This window comes from Oncorhynchus masou, chromosome 28 (assembly GCF_036934945.1).
Source record: "Oncorhynchus masou masou isolate Uvic2021 chromosome 28, UVic_Omas_1.1, whole genome shotgun sequence".
In the NCBI taxonomy this organism is placed as follows: Eukaryota; Metazoa; Chordata; class Actinopteri; order Salmoniformes; family Salmonidae; genus Oncorhynchus; species Oncorhynchus masou.
Window position 1 is genome coordinate 50,985,510 of NC_088239.1, and position 26,769 is coordinate 51,012,278.

A 26,769-nucleotide genomic window follows, 5' to 3' on the forward strand; every position below is an offset into this window, starting at 1 on the left:
GCGTGCTAGTCGGCTGGTGAAGTTGGTACCAGCCTCACGCACCAGGCCTCCTGTGCAGCTCCCTAGCCTTGCATGTCCTGTGCCAGCACTGCTCTCAAGATCTCCAGTACGCCTTCACGGTCTAGCCCTTCCTCCTCTCCTGCGCTGCTGGAGTCTCCCGCCTGTTTAGCGCGGCCAGAGCCTTCTGCCTCTACAGCGTTGCCGGAGTCTCCTGCCTGTTTAGCGCAGCCAGAGCTGTCAGTCTGCATGGAGCAGGCAGAGCTGTCAGTCTTCATGGAACAGCCAGAGCTGCCAGTCTGCATGGAGCAGCCAGTCCGCAAGGAGCTGCCAGTCTGCAAGGAGCTGTAAGTCTGCAAGGAGCTGTCAGTCTACAAGGAGCTGCCAGTCTGCAAGGAGCTGTCAGTCTGCACGCAGCTGCCAGTGTGCAAGGAGCTGTCGGTCTGCAAGGAGCTGTCAGTCTGCAAGGAGCTGCCAGTCCGCAAGGAGCTGCCAGAGCTGCCAGTCTGCATGGAGCAGCCAGAGCTGCCAGTCTGCAAGAAGCAGCCAGAGCTGCCAATCTGCATGGAGCAGCCAGAGCCGCCAGTCAGCATGGAGCTGCCAGAGCAGTCAGTCTGCCAGGATCCGCCAGTCAGCCAGACTCTTCCAGATCCGCCAGTCAGCCAGACTCTTCCAGATCTGCCAGTCAAGCAGACTCTTCCAGATCCGCCAGTCAGCCAGACTCTTCCAGATCTGCCAGTCAGCCAGACTCTTCCAGATCTGCCAGTCAGCCAGACTCTTCCAGATCTGCCAGTCAGCCAGACTCTTCCAGATCCGCCAGTCAACCAGACTCTTCCAGATCCGCCAGTCAGCCAGGATCTGCCAGAACCGCCAGCCAGCCAGGATCTGCCGGATCCAACTACCTGGCTGAGCTTCCTCTCAGTGCTGGGCTTCCTCTCAGTGCTGGGCTTCCTCTCAGTCCCGAGCTGCCCCTCAGTCCCGAGCTGCCCCTCAGTCCCGAGCTGCCTCTGTCCCGAGCTGCCTCTGTCCCGAGCTGCCCCTCAGTCCCGAGCTGACCCTCAGTTCCGAGCTGCCCCTCAGTCCAGTGGGGTTCTGGGTGAGGACTACTAGGCCATGGTCGGCGGCGAGGGTGGACTATCCTAGGACGCGAGGAGGAGGGACTAAGACATTTATAGAGTGGGGTCCATGTCCAAAGCCGGAGCCGCCACCATGGACAGACGCCCACTCGGACCCTCTCTATTGTTTTGATGTGCGTCCGGGAGTCCGCACCTTAGGGGGGGGTTTCTGTCACGCCCCCTGGTCGAAATATATTATGTTTATCTTCATTTATTTGGTCAGGCCAGGGTGTGACATGGTTTTGTGGGTTGTCTAGCGTAGTCTATGGCTGCCTGAGGCTGTTCTCAATCAGAGTCAGGTGATTATCGTTGTCTCTGATTGGGAGCCATATTTAGGCAGCCATATTCTTTGAGTGTTTCTTGGGTGATTGTTCCTGTCTCTATGTTTATATTCACCAGATAGGCTGTATAGTTTTTTCACGTTTCCGTCTGTTGTTTTGTACATTTCAGTTATTTCATGTCTAGTCTATTTTCATCAATAAACATGAGTAACCACCACGCTGCATTTTGGTCCGATCCTCCTTCAACAGAAGAACGCCGTTACACATCTGTGGTATTGTGTTGTGACAAAACTGCACATTTTAGAATGGCCTTTAATTGTCTCAAGCACAAGGTGCACCTATGTAATGGACATGCTGTTTAATCAGCTTCTTGATATGCCACACCGGTCAGGTGGAGAATGGAGAAATGCTTACTTTCAGAGATCTAAACAAATTTGTGCACAAATTGTGAGAGAAATAAGCTTGTATGGAACATTTCTCAGATGTTTTATTTCAGCTCATCCATTAAAAAAATGGATTAAATAAAAAAAACATCCTCAATCTACACACTACCTCATAATGACAAAGTGAAAACATGTTTTTAGAAACGTTGGCAAATGTATTCAAAATCAAAATTCCAAATTGAGCTCAGATTCATCATATTCCCATTGATCATCCTTGAGATGTTTCTACACCTTGATTGGAGTCCACCTGTGGTAAATTCAATTTATTGGACATGATTTAGAAAGGCTCACACCTGTCTATACAAAGTCCCACAGTTGACACTATGTCAGAGCAAAAACCAAGCCATGAGGTCGAAGGAATTGTCTGTAGAGCTCTGAGACAGGATTGTGAGGCACAGACCTGGGAAAGGGTACCAAAACATTTCTGCAGCTTTGAAGATCCCCAAGAACACGGTGGCCTCCATCATTCTTAAATGGAATAAGTTTGGAACCACCAAGACTCTTCCTAGAGCTGGCCGCCCTGCCGAACTGAGCAATCGGGGTGAACGGACCTTGGCCAGGAAGGTGACTAAGAACCCGATTGTCACTCTGACAGAGCTCCAGAGTTTCTCTGTGGAGATGGGAGAATCTTCCAGAAGGACAACAATCTAAGCAGCACCCCACCAATCAGGCCTTTATAGTAGAGTGGTCAGGCAGAATCCACTCCTCAGTAAAAGGCACATGACAGCCTGCTTGGAGTTTGTCAAAAGGCACCTAAAGGACTTACAATTCTCTGGTCTGATGAAACCAAGATTAAACTCTTTGGCCTGAATGCCAAGCGTCACATCTCGAGGAAACCTGGCACCATCCCTACCATGAAGCATGGTGGTGGCAGCATCATGCTGTGGAGATGTTTTTCAATGGCAGGGACTGGGAGACTAGTCAGGATTGAGTGAAAGACGAACAAAGCAAAGTACAGAGATTTCCTTCATTAAAACCTGCTCCAGAGCACTCCGGACCTCCGACTCGAAGGAAGGTTTACCGTCCAACAGGAAATGACCCTAAGCACACAGCCAAAACAACGCAGGAGTGGCTTCGGGACAAGTCTCTGAATGTCCATGAGTGGCCCAGCCAGAGCCCGGACTTGAACCCGATCGAACATCTCTGGAGAGACTTGAAAATGGTTGTGCAGCAAAACTCCCCATCCAACCTGACAAAGCTTGAGAGGATCTGCAGATAGGAATGGGAGAATCTCCCCAAATACAGGTGTTTGTAGCATCATACCCCAAAAAACTTCCTCTCAGGTGTTTAATAAAGTACTGAGTAAAGGGTCTGAATACTTATGTAAATGTGATATTTCAGTTGTTTATTTTTTTATATATTTGCAAAAATGTATAAAAACAATTTTTGCTCTGTCAATGGGCGTATTGTGTGTAGAATGACGAGGGAAGAAAACAATTTAATCCATGTAACATAACAAAATGTGTTAAAGTCAAGGGGTCTGAATACTTTCCCGAATGCACTGTATACTGTACCACTAACATGCATAGACCAGTTAACTAATGCGTGCAATCATTTGCTTGTTGCATGCAATGTTGAGGTCTTCTCTTCTCTAGGCAGCCTATTCTTAGGCTCAATAAATTGGCTACAGGGTGTCCCAGCACTTACCATCTGGTCTTGAATTGGAGAGACCAAGCAAACAAACCATTATGGCATAGAACAGTCTGTGGTCCATCCTTTCACATTGTACAGTATGTGCCTGTGCCTTCATATCTATATTTTCTGTCTCCCCCTCTTATTTGTGACTTTCTATCCCAATAAAGATCAAACACTAATGAAAAAAATATCGAAAAACAAAAGCGAATTGGATCGCACCGTGTTTGTTTCGTGGTAAATGAAACATGTGACCTACTCTTTAACAGTCTAATGTTATCTCAATGTAATACATCAGGGTTATCTCAGAGTACTGAAAAACACTATAGTGGTTATAACTCATTAATTGTGACTTCTCATCCAGGATCCTGTAAGGTTGGAAATCGATCATACTGTTGATAACAGATGAAAAGAGAGCTACTGTATAAACAGAGCAATAAAAGATGGATTGGCAGTAGAATGGCCTTACTGAACAGTGACTCAACGTGGTACCATCATAGGATGCCACCTTCCTAAAAAGTCAGTTCGTCAAATATCTGCCCTACTAGAGCTGCCCCAGTCAACTGTAAGTACTGTTGTGAAGTGGAAACGTCTAGGAGCAACAACAAGCACACAGGATGGGATCACAGAGTGCTGAAGTGCATAGAGCTTAAAAATCATCTATCCAAATCATCTATACTCGCTACCGAGTTCCAAACTACCTCTGGAAGCAACTTCAGCACAATAACGGTTTGTCGGGAGCTTCATGAAATGAGTTTCCATGGCCGAACAGCCACACACAAGCCTAAGATCAGCATGAGCAATGCCAAGCATCGTCTGGAGTGATGTAAAACTCACCTCCATTGGACTCTGGAGCAGTGGAAACGCATTCTCTGGAGTAATGAATCACGCTTCACCATCTGCCTGTCCAACGATGAATCTGGGTTTTTCATGTGCGACAGCATACAATGACAATCTAGACGATTCTGTGCTTCTGAAGCATATCAACTTTCCCCCAGAAAAGTGTATCAACTGCTGTGCCATTATGCAGAATTTAAAATGTATTTTACTTTGTAGGGATGGACACTCAAATATCTTAATTAGAGGCTACCCCGACTTTCCCTGTTTCCTATATCTATCATGTTAAATATTAGCCACTATCAGTACCGACCATCAATCGGCCTGTCAACCACACATATTCAACTGACAATTTACTGTTAGTTCCCTTCAGTTGGTATAGCCTACATTATCATTCCATTTAATTGCAATGTTTTGTTTAACTTCATTAGCTTCCTCTTTAAATGCTGTCACGGCCATGTGGTTGTTGCTGAGGATCATAAGTAACAGTTAATAAAAAAGACATGTAGGCTAAATAAATCGTAATGGAGCAGAGCACAGACCAACGGTTTGAACCCGACACATGGCACAATACTTAGCCGTGTCATCACTGTTACATAGTTAGTGCAGGCAATAGACAAGGGTATAGCCTACTATTGTACACTGTCACGACTTCCGCAGAAGTTGGCTCCCCTGCCTGTTCTGGCGGTGCTGGCGTTGTCGTCACCGTCCTACTAGCCACTACCGATCCCTTTTTCGTTTGTCTGTTGGTTTTGTCTTATTAGTTTCACCTGTGTGTATTTTTGTTTTGTGCGGGATTGTTTTTTTTGTGACTCTGTTGTATGGTGGTTTACATGTGTTTATTCTCCGGACTATTTTGGTCCTGTGTTTGGGCTGGGTAATTGTATGCGCCCTGTGTGTTGGCGTGACCGTTTTTGTGCGCAGGAGAATAAATTGTCAAATTACTGAACCCTGCTCTCTGCGCCTGATTCCACCCACCACTCTTAGTAAATCGTGACATACACTATTCATCCTATTATAATTCTACAGTGCCTTCAGAAAGTATTTACACTCCTTAACATTATACACATTTTCTTGTTACCGCACAAATTTAAAAATGATTAAATGTTTGTCACGCCCTGGTCGAAATATATTGTGTTTGTCTTTATTTATTTGGTCAGGCCAGGGTGTGACATGGGTTTATTGTGGTGTGTTTTGTCTTGGGGTTTTGTTAGGTATTGGGTGTGTGGTTTAGTGGGGGTGTCTAGCATAGTCTATGGCTGTCTGGAGTGGTTCTCAATCAGAGGCAGGTGTTTATCGTTGTCTCTGATTGGGAACCATATTTAGGCAGCCATATTCTTTGAGTATTTCGTGGGTGATTGTTCCTGTCTCTGTGTTTGTTGTCACCAGATAGGCTGTATAGTTTTTCACGTTCCATTTGTTGTTTTTGTATTGTTCGTTTTCTTCGTCATTAAACATGTCTCAAAAATACCACTCTGCATTTTGTTCCGCTTCTCCTTCGACAGACGAGAACCGTTACAATGTTCAGCGTTAAAGTGGAATAATGTCCATAAGTATTCATCCCCTTCTTGTGGAAAGCCTAAATAAGTTCAAGAGTGACAATGTGCTTAAAACTTGTTGCGGATAGGGGGCAGTATTTTCACTTTGGATGAATTGCGTGCTCATAGTGAACTGCACCCTACTCTGACCTAGATTGCTAATATATGCATATTATTATTACTATTGGATAGAAAACTCTGAAGTTTCTAAAACTGTTTGAATTATGTCTGTGAGTATAACAGAACTCATAGGGCACGCAATCTTCCAACAAGAAGTGAAATTCTGAATGTGGGTCAACTTTGACGTCATTGCCCCTTCCTTTCCCAACAAGATATGGATCTGGTAGCACTTCCTACGCCTTCCACTAGATGTCCTCATTCAGTAGAATGTGGAAAGGAGCTTTTGGTGTGAACTTTGACCGAATGGGAGGGGAAATAGTCACGGTCTTGGCTGAATGCAATTTCCCTATGGTGCATTTCTCTGTGGGTGCCACCGTCGTTCCATTTCGCTGCAGCTGAAATGTATGATCCGGTTGGAGCGTTATTGGATATATATGAAAATAACATCCTGAAGATTGATCCTCTACTTAGTTTGACCAGTTTATTCAACCTGGAATATATATTTTTGAAGTTTTCGTGCGAGTTGTCCTGGACCAGCATCAGCCTTTGGGCACGTGAGCTGAAAGTGATAGCAAAGGCAGCTAATTGTACACTAGTATTGGACATTATGGAACAAAACAACTATTTGTGGAACTAGGACTCCTTGCACTGCATTCTGATGAAAGATCATCAAAGGTAAGGGAATATTTATGATGTAATTTCGTATTTCTGTTGACTCCAACATGGCGGAGAAATACTTTTACGTCTGAGAGCCGTCTCAGATTATTATTATTGCATGGTAGGCTTTTTTCGTAACGTTTAAAAAAAATCTGACACAGCGGTTGCATTAAGAACAAGTGTATCTTTAATTATATGTAGAACATGTATCTTTAGTGAAAGTCTGAACATGGCGTCAATGTAAACCAAGATTTGTGGATAGAAATGCATATTATCGAACAAAACATAAATGTATTGTGTAACATGTTATATGAGTGTCATCTGATGAAGGTTTTCAAAAGGTTTGTGATTCATTTTATCTCTAATCCTGTTTTTGTGACTCTCTTTGGCTGGAAAAAAATGGCTGCGTTTTTGCTTTGATTTGGTGATGGTCTAACAAATATGTGTTTTCGCTGTAATACATTTTAAAAATCGGACATGATGGGTAGATGAACAAGATGTGTATCTTTCATTTGCTGTATTGGACTTGTTAATGTGTGAAAGTTAAATATTTCTAAAGAATAATTCCCTGCGTCACCTTTTCAGCTGAATGGGGGGGGTTGAGTTCCCCTCGGGGATCGCCTTGCCATAACAGGTTTTAACAAGTCATACAGTAAGTTGTATGGACTCACTCTATGTGCAATAGTATTTATTGAATGAGTACTTAATCTCTGTACCACACACATACAATTATCTGAAAGGTCCTCCGTTGGGCAGTGAATGTTAAACAGATTCAACCACAAAGACCATGGAAGTTTTCCGATGCCTCGCAATGAAGGGCACCTATTGGTTGGCATTTAATATTCATTTTAGCATGGTGTTACACTTTGGATGGTGTATCAATACACCCAGTCACTACAAATATACAGGTGTCCTTCCTAACTAGTTGCTAGAGAGGAAGGAAACTTCAGGGATTTCACCATTGTTCAAATCAAAACCAAATCAAATTTTATTTGTCACATACACATGGTTAGCAGATGTTAATGCGAGTGTAGCGAAATGCTTGTGCTTCTAGTTCCGACAATGCAGTAATAACCAACAAGAAATCTAACTAACAATTCCAAAAATACACTTGTGTGTATAAGACAGTAAGGGGATAAAGAATATGTACATAAAGATATTTGAATGAGTGATGGTACAGAGCAGAATAGGCAAGATACAGTAGATGGTATTGAGTACAGTATATACATATGAGATGAGTATGTAAACAAAGTGGCATAGTTAAGCAAATTGGAGTGGGTCTAGGGTGTCAGGTAGGGTGGAAGTGATATGGTCCTTGACTCGTCTCTCAAAGCACTTCACGTCATGTTAAGGACGTGGGAGTGTCAGGAAAAAAACAAATCTGCGGAATGGAGCAAAGACCAGGCAAAATCCTAGAGTAAAACTTGGTTCAGTCTGCTTTCCACCAGACACTGGGAGATTATTCCCCTTTCAGCAGGACAATAACCTGAAACAGGCCAAATACACACTGGAGTTGTTTACCAAGAAGACGGTGAATGTTCGAGTGGCCGATTTACACTTTTGACTTAAATCTACTTTAAAATCTGTCAAGACCTAAAAAATGTTGTCTAGCAATGATCAACAACCAATTTGACAGAGTTTGAAGAATTTTGAAAAGAATGTGACATTTTTGCAGAATCCAGGTGTGGAAAGCTCTTAGTCTTTCTGGGTCTAAGTCTAACAGCTGTAATCGCTGCCAAAGATGATTCAAGTATTGACTCAGGGGTGTGAATACTTCTTTAACTTAGATATTTATTTCATTTTCAATACATTTGCAAACATGTTTTCACTTTTTATGTGGCATTGTGTGAAGATGGGTGAGAGAAATGTATTTAATATTCAGGCTGGAACACAACAAAATGTGGAATAAGTTAAGGGTATGAATACTTCCTGAAGGCACTGTATAGTTTGTACACTAATCTTTCAACATTACCGTGGGTTCAATAACTAAATGTAGCAATTCTCGGGAATGAATCAAACCACCGTTTTCTTTCATGCATAATCAAATGTATTTATAAAGCCCTTTTTACATCAGCCGATGTCAAAGTGCTATACAGAAACCCAGCCTAAAACCCCAAACAGCAAGCAATGCAGCGGTAGAAGCACGGTGGTTAGGAGAAACTCCCTAGAAAGGCAGGAGCCTAGGAAGAAACCTCGAGGAACCAGGTTCTCAGGGGTGGCCAGTCCTCTTCTGGCCGTGCCGGGTGGAGATTATAACACTACGTGGCCAAGATGTTCAAACGTTCATAGATGACCAGCAGGGTCAAATAATCACAGTGGTTGTAGAGGGGGCAACAGGTCAGCACCTCAGGAGTAAATGTCAGTTGGCTTTTCATAGCCGATCATTCAGAGTTAGAGACAGCAGGTACGTTAGAGAAAGTGCCAAAACCAGTAGGTCCATGACAAGGTCGCAAGTCTGGTGAACAGGTCAGGGTTCCATAGCCGCAGGCAGACAAGTGTTTACGGGAGCAACAGCACGACCAGGTGGACTGGGGACAGCAAGGAGTCATCAGGCCAGGTAGTCCTGAGGCATGCTCCTAGGGCTCAGGTCCTCCGAGAGAAGAGAAAAGATAGAAGGAGAGAGAGTCAGAGGAAGCATACTTAAATTCACATAGGACACCGGATAAGACAGGAGAAATAACAGATTGACCCTAGCCCCCCGACAAACTATTGTAGCATAAATACTGGAGGCTGAGACAGGAGGGGTCGGGAGACACTGTGGCCCGCCCGACGATAGGCCTGGACAGGGCCAACCAGGCTGGATATAACCCCACCCACTTTGCCAAAGTACAGCCCCTACAAATAAAAAAATAAATAAAAAAAACTGGAGGGATATCGTCAAACCACCAATTTACTACCCTGAGACAAAGCCAAGTATAGCCCACGAAGATCTCCCCCACAGCACGAACCAGAGGGGGGCGCCAACCTAGACAGGAAGATCACGTCAGTGACTCAACCCACTCAGTGACGCACACCTCCTAAGGACGGCATAAAGGCTCGCCAAATCTGTTTTTGTGATTCATAAATACTTAAGTATTTTTCAATCTACCAATAGGTACTGAAATGGTGACGAAATTGCATATATTTAAATATCTTAATCTTTGATCCCTAATATTCTGAACCTGTTCTATCGATCTACAAAATTCAAACTTAAAAAGGTGTACCATATTTAAAGGGATGGCTTTAAGATAAGTGTACTGAAAAGCCTATTGAATGAAAATTCCACAAACAAAAGTTGGCCAGCAAGCTGGAGGGTTTTCAGCAGTTGAATAGTTTAGAGCTCGCAAGGTAGCCACACCTGTTGAGCAAGTTATGCGACTGAATACCAAATACTGAGAAGTGCATAGGAAAGGTATACATTTCCTAAAGTCTGAATTATGTGATTATGCAACAGGATAGATCGACAGTAGCAGCAGCATACGTGGTGGTGTGTGTGCCAATATGCGATTGTTATGTGTAAAATCAAATTTTATTGGTCACATACACATGTTTAGCAGACCTTATTGCGGGTATATCGAAATGCTTGTGTTGCCATTTTCAACAGTGCAGTAATATATTTTTTTATATATAATAATTTTATTCACAATGAATGAAAGAACAAGTAAAAACATCATACATTTTCCCCCTTTGACCTCCAGAATGTCTTCAAACACATTTACAAAGAAAGGATAAGTCATTGAGTTACATATCAGAAAACAAAATTATACAACAATGTTTCTTCAATACAAGCAAAAAATGTAATAGCCAAACAATTTCAGGCGATTAGGTGATCCTATAGCAGTAATCTTAAGTGTGGGGGTGGGGCCAAGAGTACTAATCTGGAGGAAGTGTTGGGAGCTGTTCAAAATAGGATATCAGGTCCCAGGTGGAATAAAATGAGTTGGTTGACCCTCTAATATTTGGGTATAATTTGGCCTTGCTGAAATGGACACAGTGAAGTACCTTAAACTGTATAAGGCTGAGCCAGGCACAAGAGGAGCTTCCATTTACCCTAAGTAAGGCATCATTCCAGATATCTCTCCACCTTTCCCACTCAGATCAGATTTTATTGGATGACGGGTTATCAAGGGACATGATTATCTCAAAAATACCAGATATGAGTCCCTTTAGTTAAAAAGGTGTTTTCAAAAGGGCATCCAGACCCGATCCGGGTGATAGAATTGGAAAGGTTAGGCTTTGAGTGTGAATAAACTGGTAGATTTGGAAATACCTAAATAAACTGGAATGGGGTAGATTAAATTTGAAATTGGCAAAGGTGCCATCAAAATAAAGGTCATTAAACTTTGTAAAGCTATTCTTCTGCAACAGCCTGAAAGCTGAATGCAGTTTGCCTGGAAGGAAGAGGTGAGTATTACATATAGGATCTTGAATAGAGAAATCACAGAATTTAAAATGTTGACTGAATTGAGTCCAAATTGGAAGCGTATTAACAACAATTGGATTGGATGTGAAGCGAGAAGCAGAAAGGGGAAGATTGGAGGTGAGAAAGGCTGACAAAGAGGAGAAACAGGAGTTGGCTTCTGTTTGAGGGGGCTGAATAATTTTGCACGCCCAATTTTTCAGTTTTTGATTTGTTAAAAAAGTTTGAAATATCCAATAAATGTCGTTCCACTTCATGATTGTGTCCCACTTGTTGTTGATTCTTCACAAAAAATACAGTTTTATATCTTCATGTTTGAAGCCTGAAACGTGGCAAAAGGTCGCAAAGTTCAAGGGGGCCGAATACTTTCGCAAGGCACTGTATATAAAAGCAAGTCATCTGCATACAAGGAAGCGTTGTGTGTGTGGCCTTTGGCAAAATAGAAAGGGGTTCTATCGCCAGGGCAAATAACAGAGGGGACATTGGACATTCCATGAGTGTGGGAAATATGGGAAATGTGGTATGGGAAATACTGTGAATGAAGTTTGTTTGTAAGTACTGATGCCTTGGGTGATGAGTACAACAGTCGGACCCAGGAAATTCAGTTTGCACCAAAGCCAAATTTTCCCACTACAGAGAATACATTTCCCATTCCACCCTGTCAAATGCCTTCTCCGCATCTAAAGAGAACCATTTCAGGAAAGTCCAAAATCACAGGAGAGTGTATAACATTAACTTCTTTGGGACTGGGGGGCAATATTGAGTAGCTTGGATAATAAGGTGCCCAGAGTAAACTGCCTGCTACTCAGGCCCAGCTGCTAATATATGCATATAATTAGTAGATTTGGATAGAAAACACTCTTAAGTTTCTAAAACTGTTTGAATGATGTCTGTGAGTATAACATAACTCATATGGCAGGCAAAAACCTGAGAAAAAATCCAACCAGGAAGTGGGAAATCTGCAGTTTGTAGTTTTTCAAGTCATTGCCCATTGAATATACAGTGTCTATGGGGTCATGTTGCACTTCCTAAGGCTTCCACTACATGTCAACAGTCTTTAGAACCTTGTTTCAGGCTTCAACTGTGAAGGGGGAGCGAATGAGAGCTGTTTCAACCAGAGGTCTGGCAGAGTGCCATGAGCTCAGTCTCGCGCGTGCCCGTGAGACTTAGCTGCGTTCCATTCCATTTCTAAAGACAAAGGAATTCTCCAGTTGAAACATTATTGAAGATTTATGATAAAAACATCTTAAAGATTGATTTTATATACATTGTTTGACATGATTCTACGAACTGTAATATAACTTTTTATCTGAACTTTCGCCTGGACTTGCCCGCCTCCTCGTGAGTTAGGATTTGTGAACTAAACGTGTGAACAAAAAGGATATATTTGGACATAAATGATGGACTTTATCAAACAAAACAAACATTTATTGTGGAACTGGGATTCCTGGGAATGCATTCTGATGAAGATCATCAAAGGAAAGTGAATATATATAATGCTATTTCTGACTTTTGTGACACCTCTCCTTCTTTGGAAAATGTTTTTCTGTGGCTTGGCAGTGACCTAACATAATTGCAAGGTGTGCTTTCACCATAAAGCTTTTTTGAAATCTGACACAGCGGTTGCAATAAGGATATTATATTCTATATTCTATGTTATATTCTATATTATATTATATTATATTCTATGCATAACACTTGTATCTTTTATCAATGTTTATTATGTGTATTTCTGTAATTTCATGTGGCTCTGCGCTTTCACTGGATGTTTGTTTGAGACAATGCATTTCTGAACATAACACCTATTTCAAAGGAGGTGTTTGGACATAAAAATTAACTTTATCGAACAAAACACACATTTATTGTGTAACGTGGGGTCCTGGGAGTGCCATCTGATGAAGATAATCAAAGGTTAGGGATTAATTTAATCGCTATTTCTGACTTTTGTGAGGGCTCTCCTTGGCTGTAAAATGGCTTAATGGTTTTCTGTGACTATGTGCTGACCTAACATAATCGTTTGGTGTGCTTTCGCCGTAAAGCCTATTTGAAATTGGACACTGAGGCTGGATTTACAAGAACTTTATCTTTAAAATGGTGTAAAATATTTGTATGTTCAAGGAATTTTAATTTGGGGATTTCTGTTGTTTTGAAGTTGGTGCCATGCAATTTCACTGGCTGTTGGTGAGGTGGGAGGCTGTAACGGCATTCCTCCTCCTCTTCTGAGGAGGAGAAGCGAGAAGGATCGGGGGACCAAAGCGCAGTAAGGGTCCATAATGTATTTTAATAAAGACAAATGAACACTAGAACTAAAACAATAAACAATGACGTGTATTTACAAAACCGAACCCCTACCGTGTGGCGACAAACACTCACACGGAAACAAACACCCACAACCCAACAGTGAAACCCAGGCTACCTAAGTATGATTCTCAATCAGAGACAACTAACGACACCTGCCTCTGATTGAGAACCATACTAGGCCGAAACAGATATACTAAATAAAGACAAAACAAAGCAAATAAATGTCAGAACGTGACAGACACACATATCCCAGAGAGGTTAAGCAGACGTTGAATGTTAGAAAAAGATTGGCGACCCTTAATAAACCCTGTCTGATCCGTCAATATAATATATGTCATAGTGATTTCTATTCGAGAGGCAAGCAATTTCGCAAATGTTTTTACATCTGCATTTAAGTGAGATCAGTCTGTATGAGTCACACTGTATGAGTCACACACATGCATCTTATCTGGGTTTGAACAAAAGTGTGATCGACGCCTCTGTCAGGGTAAAACATCCTGGTCCTGGGCATTTCAAACATTTCAAGCAGGAGGGGGGCCAGTTTGGCCGAAAACTTATTGTAGAATTCGATTGGGTAGCCATCTGGGCCAGGGGATTTCCCACTTTGCATTGCTGTAACTGAATTAATTATCTCCTTTAACTGCAAAGGTTAATCAATTTCCTCTCTCTTCTCTGTACTAATGTTAGGAGTTTCCAAATTGTCAAGAAAATCATTCATAGTCTAATTGACTCTGACGTGTAAAGATTCTGACGTGCAATTTTTTAAGGTATTATTGATTTCAGTAGGACTAACTGTTAAGACACCCGAGGTGTTGTGAATTTGAGGGATCAGCTGTGCGACAGATTAGCACTTGAGTTGATTAGCTGGAAGTCGACCAGCCTTTTCTCCATGTTCGTAAATAAAACCGGGTGTGCGGAGTAGCTGCTGTCCACCCTTATCTGTGGATAGTAAATTGTACTGAGTTTGAAGACTCAGCCTTTCTTTATAAAGTTCTGGTGATGAGGCAGAGTATTTTTGGTCTAATTCCAGAATTGCTTCGATCAGTTGTTCTTGTTAATTTTCCTTTGTTTATTGAGAAGAGAGGAATGGGAAATGATTTTGCCTCAAAGGACAACTTCAAGTGTTTCCCAAAGTGTAGACAAAGAGATCGGTTCTATCTTATTTGTCTCAATAAAGACATCAATTGCATTTCATAAAATGGTGCAGAATGAATTGTTTGAAAGTAAAGATTGGTTAAGTCTCCATGGGGGGTGATCTGTATAGTCCAATGAGAATTAGATGTCGAGCGACAGAGGAGCATGGTCACTAATAACAGTATGGCAGTATTCTACTTTCTTAACAGAGGGGAGAAGCTTTATCTATAAAAAGGTTGTCTATTCTAGAATAGGAGTGGTGTACATGTGAAAGATAGAGGATTCTTTGTTACTGGGAAAAGGAATCTCCATGGCTCTACACATCCTGCCTGGCTCATAAATGCAGACAAAGCGCTGGAAACTTTTGAAGGAGATAATGTTCTAGTGTTTGAGCGGTCCAAGACTGGGTGGATCACACAATTCAAGTCCCCTCCAAAAATTAAATAGTGTGAGGTGAGATTGGGCAGCAAAAAAAAATGTTTGTTAATAAAATCAACATCATCCCAATTTGGAGCATTTACAAGCAAAACAGAGGCGTGAAAGAGAGAACCAGATACCATAACAAAACGCCCCTGTGGATCCAAGATGATGTCAAGCAGCGGTAAATTGTACTTTCTTATGAATAAGTACTCCTGTTCCCCTTGCCTTAGCATTGAATTTTGAACGGAATATTTGTCCTACCCAAGCTTTACGAAGTCTACCATGATGTGCTGCACACAGATGTGTTTCTTGTAAGAATGCTAAATCAGTTTTTAAATTCTTAAGATGAGCAAATACTCTAGCCCGTTTAACCGGGCCGTTCATTGCCTTGACGTTCCAGCTTGTAAAACCTAATTGCTGACACCCCAACTCCCACTCCAATATTTGAAATGTCATTAAAAGTTGAGAGTACTAAATTAAAACTGGGACATGAAAACCCTATATAAGACCACTTGTGACAAAAGAAAAAGCATGTACCGAAAAAGTTAGGCAAAATACTGTTGAATTAGAATATGTAACAATCAAATGGTTAATGAAGGCAAACAACTTTCCCCCAACTCCCTAACATAAAACCCTCAAAAAGCACAACAACAAAAAACACCGTACAAAATAACACTGTCCTATGGTAGTCTCTGAGGTGGACCGCAGGCTTCCCCAAATAGGCTCAAACCCCCAGTTAAAAATCGGTCACTTAACTTACCCTCCACAAGAGGGCTCCCAATTATTAACAGAATGGTTTACCACGCCAGTTTCAGAATGTTTAAACTCAGATATTAACAGTGTTACTCAATAGTTGATCAGTTACATCCTCCATTGGCTTTAACAAATGCAAATAGCCAAATAAAATGTTTCTGTTGGTCAAAACTTCGGCCGATGGGTTGTGTTAGGGGAGCTTTCCATGCCACGCTCCTGCAGCTGCACCGCACATCCACAGGAAGTCAAATATGATACCCAGGCGCAGCATGACCATGAAGAATTTAGCAGGGAATGCACCCAACAAACACAAATACCAAAATATTCCAACGTCAATGAATCTCTGATGAGGCGAAAGCTAAATATATCCAAACACACAGTCTGTCAAGGCTCAGGAGAAGACCAGATGCAGACAGTTTCGAGGTAACAAAAGTTTATTACAAAAACAGGGAGGGGGGGGCAGACAAACGACAGGTCAAGGGCAGGCAGAGGTCAGTAATCCAGTGTGGTGTGACAAGGCACAGAACGGAAGGAAGTGTCAGGGCAGGCTGGGAAAACAAGAACTAGAGAAAACAGGAGCACGGGGAAAACACTGGGAGGCTTGATGAAACGAAACAAACTGGCACCAGACAAACAGATAACACAGGTATAAATACACTGTTGCGCCTACTTCACCACACTGTCTGTGTGGGGGGACCATTTCAGTTTGTCAGTGATGTGTACGCCAAGGAACTTGAAGCTTTCCAACCTTCTCCACTGCGGTCCCGTCAATGTGGATAGGGAGGTTTATGTGGGCATATGCAGTATGTGTGTATGTTGGGGTGTCAGAGTAAGTGTGTGAGTGTTAGGGTTGCTGTTATGGAATCCTGACCTGTTCACCGGATGTGCTACCTTGTCCAGGACCTTCTGGTTTTTGACTTTCTCTCTCTACAACACCTACTGTCTCTAACACTGAATGATCGGCTATGTAAAGCCAACTGACATTTACTCCTGAGGTGCTGACCTGTTGCACCCTCTACAACCATTATTAGTATTTGACCCTGCTGGTCATCAATGAATGTTTGAACATGTTGGGCCATGTACTGTTATAATCTCCACCCGGCACAGTCAGAAGAGGACTGGCCACCCCTCAGAGCCTGGTTCTTCTCTCTCTAGGTTTCTTCCTAGGCTCCTGCCTTTCTAGGGAGTTTTTCCTAGCCACCGTGCTTCTACATAGCCATTTTGATTAGCCGTGGGTGTTTCACACTCAGGCGAAATGATGCCGTGTATATCATCATTAGAGTAAATGCGAGGACCTTTATGTATAGCACGGGGTGAACACATTTGCTCCAATAACTGATTGCTTTAATTTACCACACTCAATGTCACCCGTTGTCAACAGTCAGCTCAACTACCCCCGTATGACTGTTGAATTGAGGAGACCAGTGGCTACTCTCAACAGCCAAATTATCCTTACAGATGTAAAGTAATTGTGGATCTTTACTTGACAAGCCTTAATGGATTATGGGTACCAACATAGGAATCTTCCAGATAGTGCTCAATACGTTCTTTAAAATGTCTATCTTTTGACAAACATTTGGTTTGAACATTGGTATGTTCAAAGCTCAGATTGCTTAGATTGGTTGTCACCAATAGACAGCTCTTACGATCCACATTTTCAAGCAAGCATACTGACCATCTACTGTATATACACATCTAGAGCATAGACACTTCCACACATCTTAATTAAACTAAGTGCACATGTCACACAGTGTGCTACATGTTGGCATGGGACTGGCACTGAGCTGGAGTTTCATTTTATGTGCAAACTAGACTACAAAATGGATATTATCATCCTCCCCTGCCTCCCTACCCAATTTGTATTCCTAAATGTCAGGATTTCTGAACATTGCCAGGAGGGACACTCTGCCTCTTCCAGCAGCATTGAAAATGCCCATAGTCTTCTTGTGAGAGCGGTCTCACTGGTACTGGTAGTCTACTCTGCAGCCAAGTCTAAGAAGCATTCCAACCCATCTCCTCTTCGGGTACACAATCTCAAAGGAGTCAATGGGTCTTGAACCTTGATTCGGGATAGAATGTTGTCCTAAGGCTACCTGTTGAAGACGTGGCACTAGTAAACTACTGACACATGAAAAGTCAAGTTGGATATGCAGCACTGAGTGTTAAGATGTACAGGAGGAGTGGAGAGGGAGCAGTAATAGTGCTCTGACAACTTTGTGCTAACCAGAAAGCCATGGTATGGCACGGCACATAATGACTTCTTTAACCTGGGCCATGTGTGTCCTGGAGAGCATGACGAGCACGGCAGGCGGTTGCTTTGGTTGTGCATTAGCAGTTTTACTTTTGTCAGTCACTCAATTAGTCCATGACAGCTAACATTTTGTAGATTGATAAGTTAGTCTACCTAACTATCTAAACTTTCAGTATTTATGGCCCAAATGTATTTGTATTATTTTACTAGGCAAGTCAGTTAAGAAATTGTTATTTACAATGACAACCTGCTCCAGCCAAACACTAACATGGATGACACTGGTCCAATTATGCATTGCCCTATGCAACTCCCAATCACAGCTGGATGTGATACTGCCTGGAATTGAATCAGGGTCTGATACCTCGAACACAGAGATGCAGTGCCTTAGACCGCTGCGCCATTCGGGGGCCCCGAATTACCAACCGGGCATAAAGGGCATGTGCCAAGGGGCCCTGACTTGCAGTCGCTCACTTAGATATCATTTAATTTTTAAAAAACAATGTATTTTCACACTATGAGGTCGAAATAAATTCAGAAATGTATGATAATGCCCTTTTTGTGTAAAAGCTGTTTGAATTTTTTTTAAATCGAATTTCAGGCTGTTCAGGTAGCATGGAACTTTTTGCCTACATCATGACATCACAATGTGATCTGATTGTAATAGACCAATGACTGTTAATCTGGCTAAGGGGGTGAGCTTTGGACATCCTACCAGGGCTGTGTATGTAAATATCTTCAAATGTGTTTCCTAACACCCACATGATCAGACTGAGCATTTCAAGGGCCAAAGGGATATAAATGATAGAAAATATACACTGAGTGTACAAAACATTAGGAACACCATCCTAATATTGAGTCTTTTCCCCCTAGAACAGCCTTAATTTGTCAGGGCATGGACTCTATAAGGTGTCGAAAGCATTCCACAGGGATGCTGGCCCATGTTGACTCAGTTGTGTCAAGTTGGCTGAATGTCCTTTGGGTGGTGGAACATTCTTGATACACAAGGGAAACTGTTGAGAGTGAAAACCCCCAGCAGCGTTGCAGTTCTTAACTCAAACTGGTGTGCCTGATATCTACTAGCATACACCTTTCAAATGAAGTTAAATGTTTAGTCTTGCCCATTCACGCTCTGAATGGCAGAGATACACCATCTATGTCTCAATAGTCTCAAGGCTTAAAAATCCTTCTTTAACCTGTCTCCTCCCCTTCATCTACACTGATTGAAGTGTATTTAACAGGTGACATTAATAAGGGATTATAGCTTTCACCTGGATTCACCTGGTCAGTCTATGCCACTGTATTCTGGAGTTATTTTTTATTGAATAAACACAGTGATTTATTGGACATACAATGATTTATATACAAATTATATTACAAAGACTGCATGGGGGTTTTAGCATGGCATAAGCCATGACAAAATGTGTAGAATATCAGGAAATTACATTTTTGCAGTTTTCTCCACCCCATGGGAAAATGGGTTGAATTGTAGGAAATTAGCTGTAAAACTGCAAATGTTTCTCTCTGCCCCAAGGCAAAATGAGTAGCATTGCATTCAATTAATTATACAATTGCAAAATGTTCTCTACACCCCATGGCAAAATGTGTTGAATTGCTGGAGATGAACTTTAAAACTTAAAACGTTTCTCTTCGTCGTCAAGAAGGGGGCCACTAAAATGTTTGCCTGCGTGGTGTGTGGGGAGGGGGGGGGGGGCAATCAAATCTCACCTAGGGCCCCCAAAAGGCCAGGGTCGACCCTGATTATAAGATATCATTATTCAGCCAGAGGAGCAGAGAATGCAGACATCCAGGTGGGCCAGCGGGGGACAAGGGGGACAAGGGGGACAGGTTCTGCCTTTCCAACAATGAATCATTCAGTGAGTCATAAAATATAACGATTGCATTGTGCATGAGGAGAGCGCCTGGCTGTCTGGAACTTCACAATTCAAGGCTGCTTTATTGGCTCATGACATGATTACAATGAATGTAAAGGCAGACACAGCAAGGTGCTTCTGTTATACACTGGGAGTTTGGCTCTCAGCTCAGCGGTGTGTAAAATGTTTTATTCTGTCTGTACTCTGTACATACAGTGCCTTTGGAAAGTATTCAGACCCCTTTACTTTCCCCACATTTTGTTGTGTTGCAGCCTTATTCCAAAATGTATTAAATAAATACAAATCGTCAGCAATCTACACACAATACCCCAAACATGACGAAGCGAAAACAGGTTTAAGAAATGTTTGTAAATGTATAAAACCGAAAAACATTAATTAATTAATTAATAAAGTATTTAGACCCTTTGCAGTGAGACTGGGAATTGAGCTCAGATGCATCCTTTTCCCATTGATCATCCTTAAGATGTTTCTACAACTTGATTGGAGTCCACCTGTGGTAAATTCAATTGATTGGACATGATTTGGAAAGGCAAACACCTGTCTATATAATGTCCCACAGTTGACACTGTGTGTCAGAGCAAAAACCAAGCCATGGGGTGGAATAACTTGTCCGTAGAGCTTAGAGACAGGATTGTGTCGAGGAACAGATCTGGGGAAGGGTACCAAAACATTTCTGCGGCATTGAAGGTCCCCAAGAACACAGTGGCCTCTATCATTCTTAAATGGAAGAAGTTTTGAACCACCATGACTCTTCCAAGAGCTGACTCCACCATGACTCTTCCAAACTGAGCAATCGGGGGAGAAGGGCCTTGGTCAGGGAGATGACCAATAACCCGATGGTCACTCTGACAGAGCTCTAGAGTTCCTCTGTGAAGACGGGAGAACCTTCCAGAAGGACAACCATCTCTGCAGTAATCCATCAGTCAGGCCTTTATGGTGAAGTGGCCAGAAGGAAGCTACTCCTCAGTAAAAGGCACATGACAGGCACATGTTATTCAGCGGTAGGGACTTGGAGACTAGTCAGGATTGTGGGAAAGTGGAACGGAGCAAAGTACAAAGAGATCCTTGATGAAAACCTGCTCCAGAGCACCCAGGATATCAGACTGGGGTGAAGGTTCACCTTCCAATAGGACATTGACCCTAAGCACAGAGCCAAAACAACGCAGGAGTGGCTTCGGGACAAGTCTCTGAATGTCCTTGAGTGGCCTAGCAGCCAGAGCCTGGACTTGAACCCGATCGAAGATCTCTGGAGAGACCTGAAAATAGCTGTAACAGCAACGCTCCCCATCCAACTTGACCATGCTTGATATGATCTGCAGATAAAAATGGGAGAAACTCCCCAAATACATGTGTGCTAAGCTTGTATCTAAGAAGACTCGAGGCTGTAATCGCTGCCAAAGGTGCTTCAACAAAGTACTGAGTAAAGGGTCTGAATACATATTTAAATGTGATATTTCAGTTGTTTAGTTTTCAGAAATTTGCAAACAATTTTTGCTTTATAATTATGGGGCATTGTGTGTAGATTAATAAGGGAAAAAATGATTTAATCAATTTTATAGTAAGGCTGTAACGTAACAAAATGAGGAAAAAGTCAAGGGGTCTGAATACTTTCTGAAGACACTGTATAACCAAAGTTGATGAAGATTTGAAGTAATATCTGTATCTAAGAGCATTTGTGTTAGATCCGTGTTAGATCTAACTTTTGTTTCCTATTTGAACGTTGTTGGGGGGTGATGGGTTCTGACTCCTAAACTTGAAATATTGAGTGCCATAATCTGGTTTCTACACCAGAAGTTAATGGTTATCTGTAGGAGGAATGTATATGGTGGAGGCAATTAAGCTTGGAATCTATTGAGTAACGGAAAGGCAATCACATGGTCGCAGCCACTGATAAGGGTGGAGAGATGTTGTTTCGTGAGGAATGGGGGGGCCGAGGTCAGGTCACATTAAGGGAGAAGGAACAGTTTATTGCTCGCATCATCATCAAACATGTCTTTGTCTTATGCAGTTGTATGACCCAGTGGGTGAATAAACTTGGTTTGAGCTTTACTAAGCGTCCGTGAGGTTTAGTCGGTTAATTTAGAACCTAACAGGGGGAATAATTTATCTCAGATCTGGAATTTTTATTAATTAAATCCGGTGATCTGATTGACACCAGACAATTGCTTATATAGCACTAGGTTGCAAAGCACATTTCACAAAGACGCCACGTATTGTTTTCTTCCTTTTTTGTAAGTATGGTATTGGAGCCCTGAGGACATCTCTGTCCTACAGGGAGAGGCTATGGAGCAGCCTGCACCAACACAACTTCATGATGCCGTTATTGCATTGACTTAATGTGGTTTCAGAGTGCCTGTAATCTTATTAGCTTGCCTCTCACAGGAACAGCTCTCATAAGCCACCTCACACTTCCAAATCTGATTGCATCACTGCTCACACCAATGATTCTATATCTTCATTGGTGACATCATGGAACATGTGTTTCTAGCTGTGATGTGTTTCTCTGTGTTTATCTCTTGAACATTTTTCCTAGCAGGGCAAACTGTAAAACTGTTTTTACACACGACTTAAAGGTTAACGTGATGCACAACGACAGTCTCTAAACAAAGTAGGTCACATATTGGTCTTAGTCATGCATGTGCCTCGAAGCACGACACAAGGTGTTCAGTAAGGTTTCACTATGTCATGCTTCTTAACACATTTATGAAGTAAATAGAACATAACTGTTAACTCAAACACGCCAACAGCATAGTAAAAATGGACTTGCTTTTAAGCTAATACCAGGCTGGACTCGCTTCAATATTGTATTGACATTGAACACTTGACAGCTTCTATTGTTTTTTGCAATAATGATTGAAGTGGAACAAATAGGAACGGTACGGTACTTCCCTCCTCTACAGTACACACACACACACACACACACACACACACACACACACACACACACACACACACACACACACACACACACACACACACACACACACACACACACACACACACACACACACACACACACACACACACACACACACACACACATACAGTTCTGCATGGCCTTGCTTCCTCGATCCGTGTAATGAGGCGACAGTTGGACAGTTCACGCTTGGCTTGCGACACAACCTTAGGAGCTGCTTGTTGTTCTTTAGGCTTCCGCTAGCCATGGGTGGAGATTTAACCTTGAAATCCATTTGACTTATTTACAAAAAAATGCTGATATGTAATACTTGATTTTTAGAGTAGGGTGGAGATGCAGAGCTTTCAACAATTATTTTGGAAGAATTGTGAACTGTATTTTACAGTAAGTGGATAGTGTTCCAGCCCAGGAAATGAGATGCTTTCAATTTACGTCAAATCTTTTATTTATCTGTTTGAGAGAAACAATGACATATATTATTGCTACAAGGAAACCATGTTTCATATTCATCTACACCAAATATATTTTAGCAGCAGCAGTAATGTAGGCAACACCACCACTTCCATCCATCTGAACAGGGTGTGGTCTCTGCCTGCAATAATAAGCCCGCTGTTGCGGTGTCTAAACTCCAGAGTTATACCTTATCAAATATTAATGTTCATACTCAAGTTAACATGAAATCATTACTTGTGTTGTCACACGGTACAGTACAGGGTGAGCAGATGGACGTAGTGCTCTAACGCTTGAGTAGCTTGAATATTTAATCCACAGGGCACCATAGGATGTGCAAGGTACAAAGGCTACAAATCACGGGCACGTATGCATCGGATGGTGCATGCACAGCAAATTTGCAGGTGTTAAATCTTGGTGTTGAGGTAAAAAAAACAACTGTTGTGAGTGTTATATCTGAGTGTTGAGTCTAGTGGAGTTAACACCAGTGGGATTGAAACTGACACCGCCTGCTGTGAATATGTGAAGTGTTAACCAGGTGGTGGTGGTGTTAAAATGACTGTACTCAGTTAACTTTCGTTAACTCTCAGAATTTCCGTCATCTCTCAGTTTAGATGATTTAGGTAGTCTCATTAATACATGTCCCTACCTTGGCAATCATTCTTACTGCAGATCGTAGGAGATTTTGAAAGTTCCAATTGTTGGCTATCCTAACTCGGATTCCATTAGGAATGATGAAACACTTTGCAAGCCAACATAATTACTTGCCGTGGCCTGCAACCCAGGAGTTTCAGACTACTACAGTATGTTAGGGTAAACTAGGCTATCAAAGTATGGTATTGTCGGGAAAAATATTTATTGTCATAAATAATAGATTTTTTATGATAAAATATTTACTTGGTGAAGGCTACAGGAGTGAAAGCCATTGAATGCACCAATCATGTCTCTGTAAATAGCCAACACTTTAATGGGTGGTACAGGTACCTCTGAAATTCAAGCGAAAAGAACCCTGGGAAATAAATATGCAAATAAGGCTTTACACCCTTAAAACAACTCCCCAAAAATAGTTCCTGTAACACAGCAGATGTTAATTGCCTAACACTGAGAAAGTGTAACAGCATCAGCTCTAATATAATGTTAGGGACCCAACACTCTTGGGATGTTAGTTTATTAACACTTTGAATAGTGTCAGTTTAACACTATTTCGGTTGTTCACATATACACACTAAGAAGGGTTACATTTAACACACTGGGTGTTAAAATTCTGATCTCACATTTTCTGTGATGGAATGGCATGCTTTGAGCATTACTGAAAAGTGCATGTGCAAAATGAGTCAAAAGTGCACACTTTTGAGCACATATCCATTAGGACTATGGACATTGTTTTTTTATCAACACGAATGCGATTGAGCTATAAAAGCCCCACTCGTGGTCTTCTTAAATTAAACTTTTTTTTGACAGTATGTGGAGCACAATATCACAGAGATGTTCAGAAGGGAGGATCTCCCCCTCAAACTTGTGTTCCATAGGCTGGGATCTGCACTCTGCCGCTGTTGCAAGATCACATTTGTCACTGGCTGTCCACTGGTCGCAAAAACAATGATTTATAGGCAGCTTGAACTTCTTCAATTCAACCATTATTGGGTTAAAATACACATTTACATTTGTGAACAGCCATCCACAACAACCACAATCCGTAAGGCGCAGATAGCTAAACGACAGAGCAGCAGTGGGATGGACATCATTGCGCTATGTAGGCCTAGATATCAATAATAAGTGATATCAAATCAAATGAAATTGTACTGGTCGCATACACATATTTAGCAGATGTTATAGCGGGTGCTTATGAGGGTGCTTATGAGGGTGCTTATGCGAAAAGCTTATGTTCCTAGATCCAAAAGTGCAGAAATACCTAACAATACAAAACAATACAAACAAATCCTAAAAATAAAAAGAAAGATATTTAGAAGTATAGAAATATTAGTACGAGCTATGTCAGAGTCCGATATATAAATATAGATGATGGGATGTATAGACAGTATGGACAGTAAACGGATAGAAAAGGAGTGTACAGCAGTATTTAAATACACTGCTCAAAAAAATAAAGGGAACACTTAAACAACACAATGTAACTCCAAGTCAATCACACTTCTGTGAAATCAAACTGTCCACTTAGGAAGCAACACTGATTGACAAAAAATTTCACATGCTGTTGTGCAAATGGAATAGACAACAGGTGGAAATTATAGGCAATTAGCAAGACACCCCCAATAAAGGAGTGGTTCTGCAGGTGGTGACCACAGACCACTTCTCAGTTCCTATGCTTCCTGGCTGATGTTTTGGTCACTTTTGAATGCTGGCAGTGCTTTCACTCTAGTGGTAGCATGAGACGGAGTCTACAACCCACACAAGTGGCTCAGGTAGTGCAGCTCATCCAGGATGGAACATCAATGCGAGCTGTGGCAAGAAGGTTTGCTGTGTCTGTCAGCGTAGTGTCCAGAGCATGGAGGCGCTACCAGGAGACAGGCCAGTACATCAGGAGACGTGGAGGAGGCCGTAGGAGAGCAACAACCCAGCAGCAGGACCGCTACCTCCGCCTTTGTGCAAGGAGGATCAGGAGGAGCACTGCCAGAGCCATGCAAAATGACCTCCAGCAGGCCACAAATGTGCATGTGTCTGCTCAAACGGTCAGAAACAGACTCCATGAGGGTGGTATGAGGGCCTGACGTCCATAGGTGGGGGTTGTGCTTACAGCCCAACACCGTGCAGGACGTTTGGCATTTGCCAGAGAACACCAAGATTGGCAAATTCGCCACTGGCGCCCTGTGCTCTTCACAGATGAAAGCAGGTTCACATTGAGCACATGTGACAGATGTGACAGAGTCTGGACACGCCGTAGAGAACGTTCTGCTGCCTGCAACATCCTCCAGCATGACCGGTTTGGCGGTGGGTCAGTCATGGTGTGGGGTGGCACTTCTTTGGGGCCCGCACAGCCCTCCATGTGCTCGCCAGTGGTAGCCTGACTGCCATTAGGTACCGAGATGAGATCCTCAGACCCCTTGTGAGACCATATGCTGGTGCTGTTGGCCTTGGGTTCCTCCTAATGCAAGACAATGCTAGACCTCATGTGGCTGGAGTGTGTCAGCAGTTCCTGCAAGAGGAAGGCATTGATGCTATGGACTGGCCCGCCCGTTCCCCAGACCTGAATCCAATTGAGCACATCTGGGACATCATGTCTCGCTCCATCCACCAACGCCACGTTGCACCACAGACTGTCCAGGGGTTAGCGGATGCTTTAGTCCAGGTCTGGGAGGAGATCCCTCAGGAGACCATCCGCCACCGCATCAGGAGCATGTCCAGGCGTTGTAGGGAGGTCATACAGGCACGTGGAGGCCACACACACTACTGAGCCTCATTTTTACTTGTTTTAAGGACATTGCATCAAAGTTGGATCAGCCTGTAGGGTGGTTTTCCACTTTAATTTTGAGTGTGACTCCAAATCCAGACCTCCATAGGTTGATACATTTGATTTCCAATGATAATTTGTGTGTGATTTTGTTGTCAGCACATTCAACTATGTAAAGAAAAAAGTATTTAATAAGAATATTTCATTCATTCAGATATAGGATGTG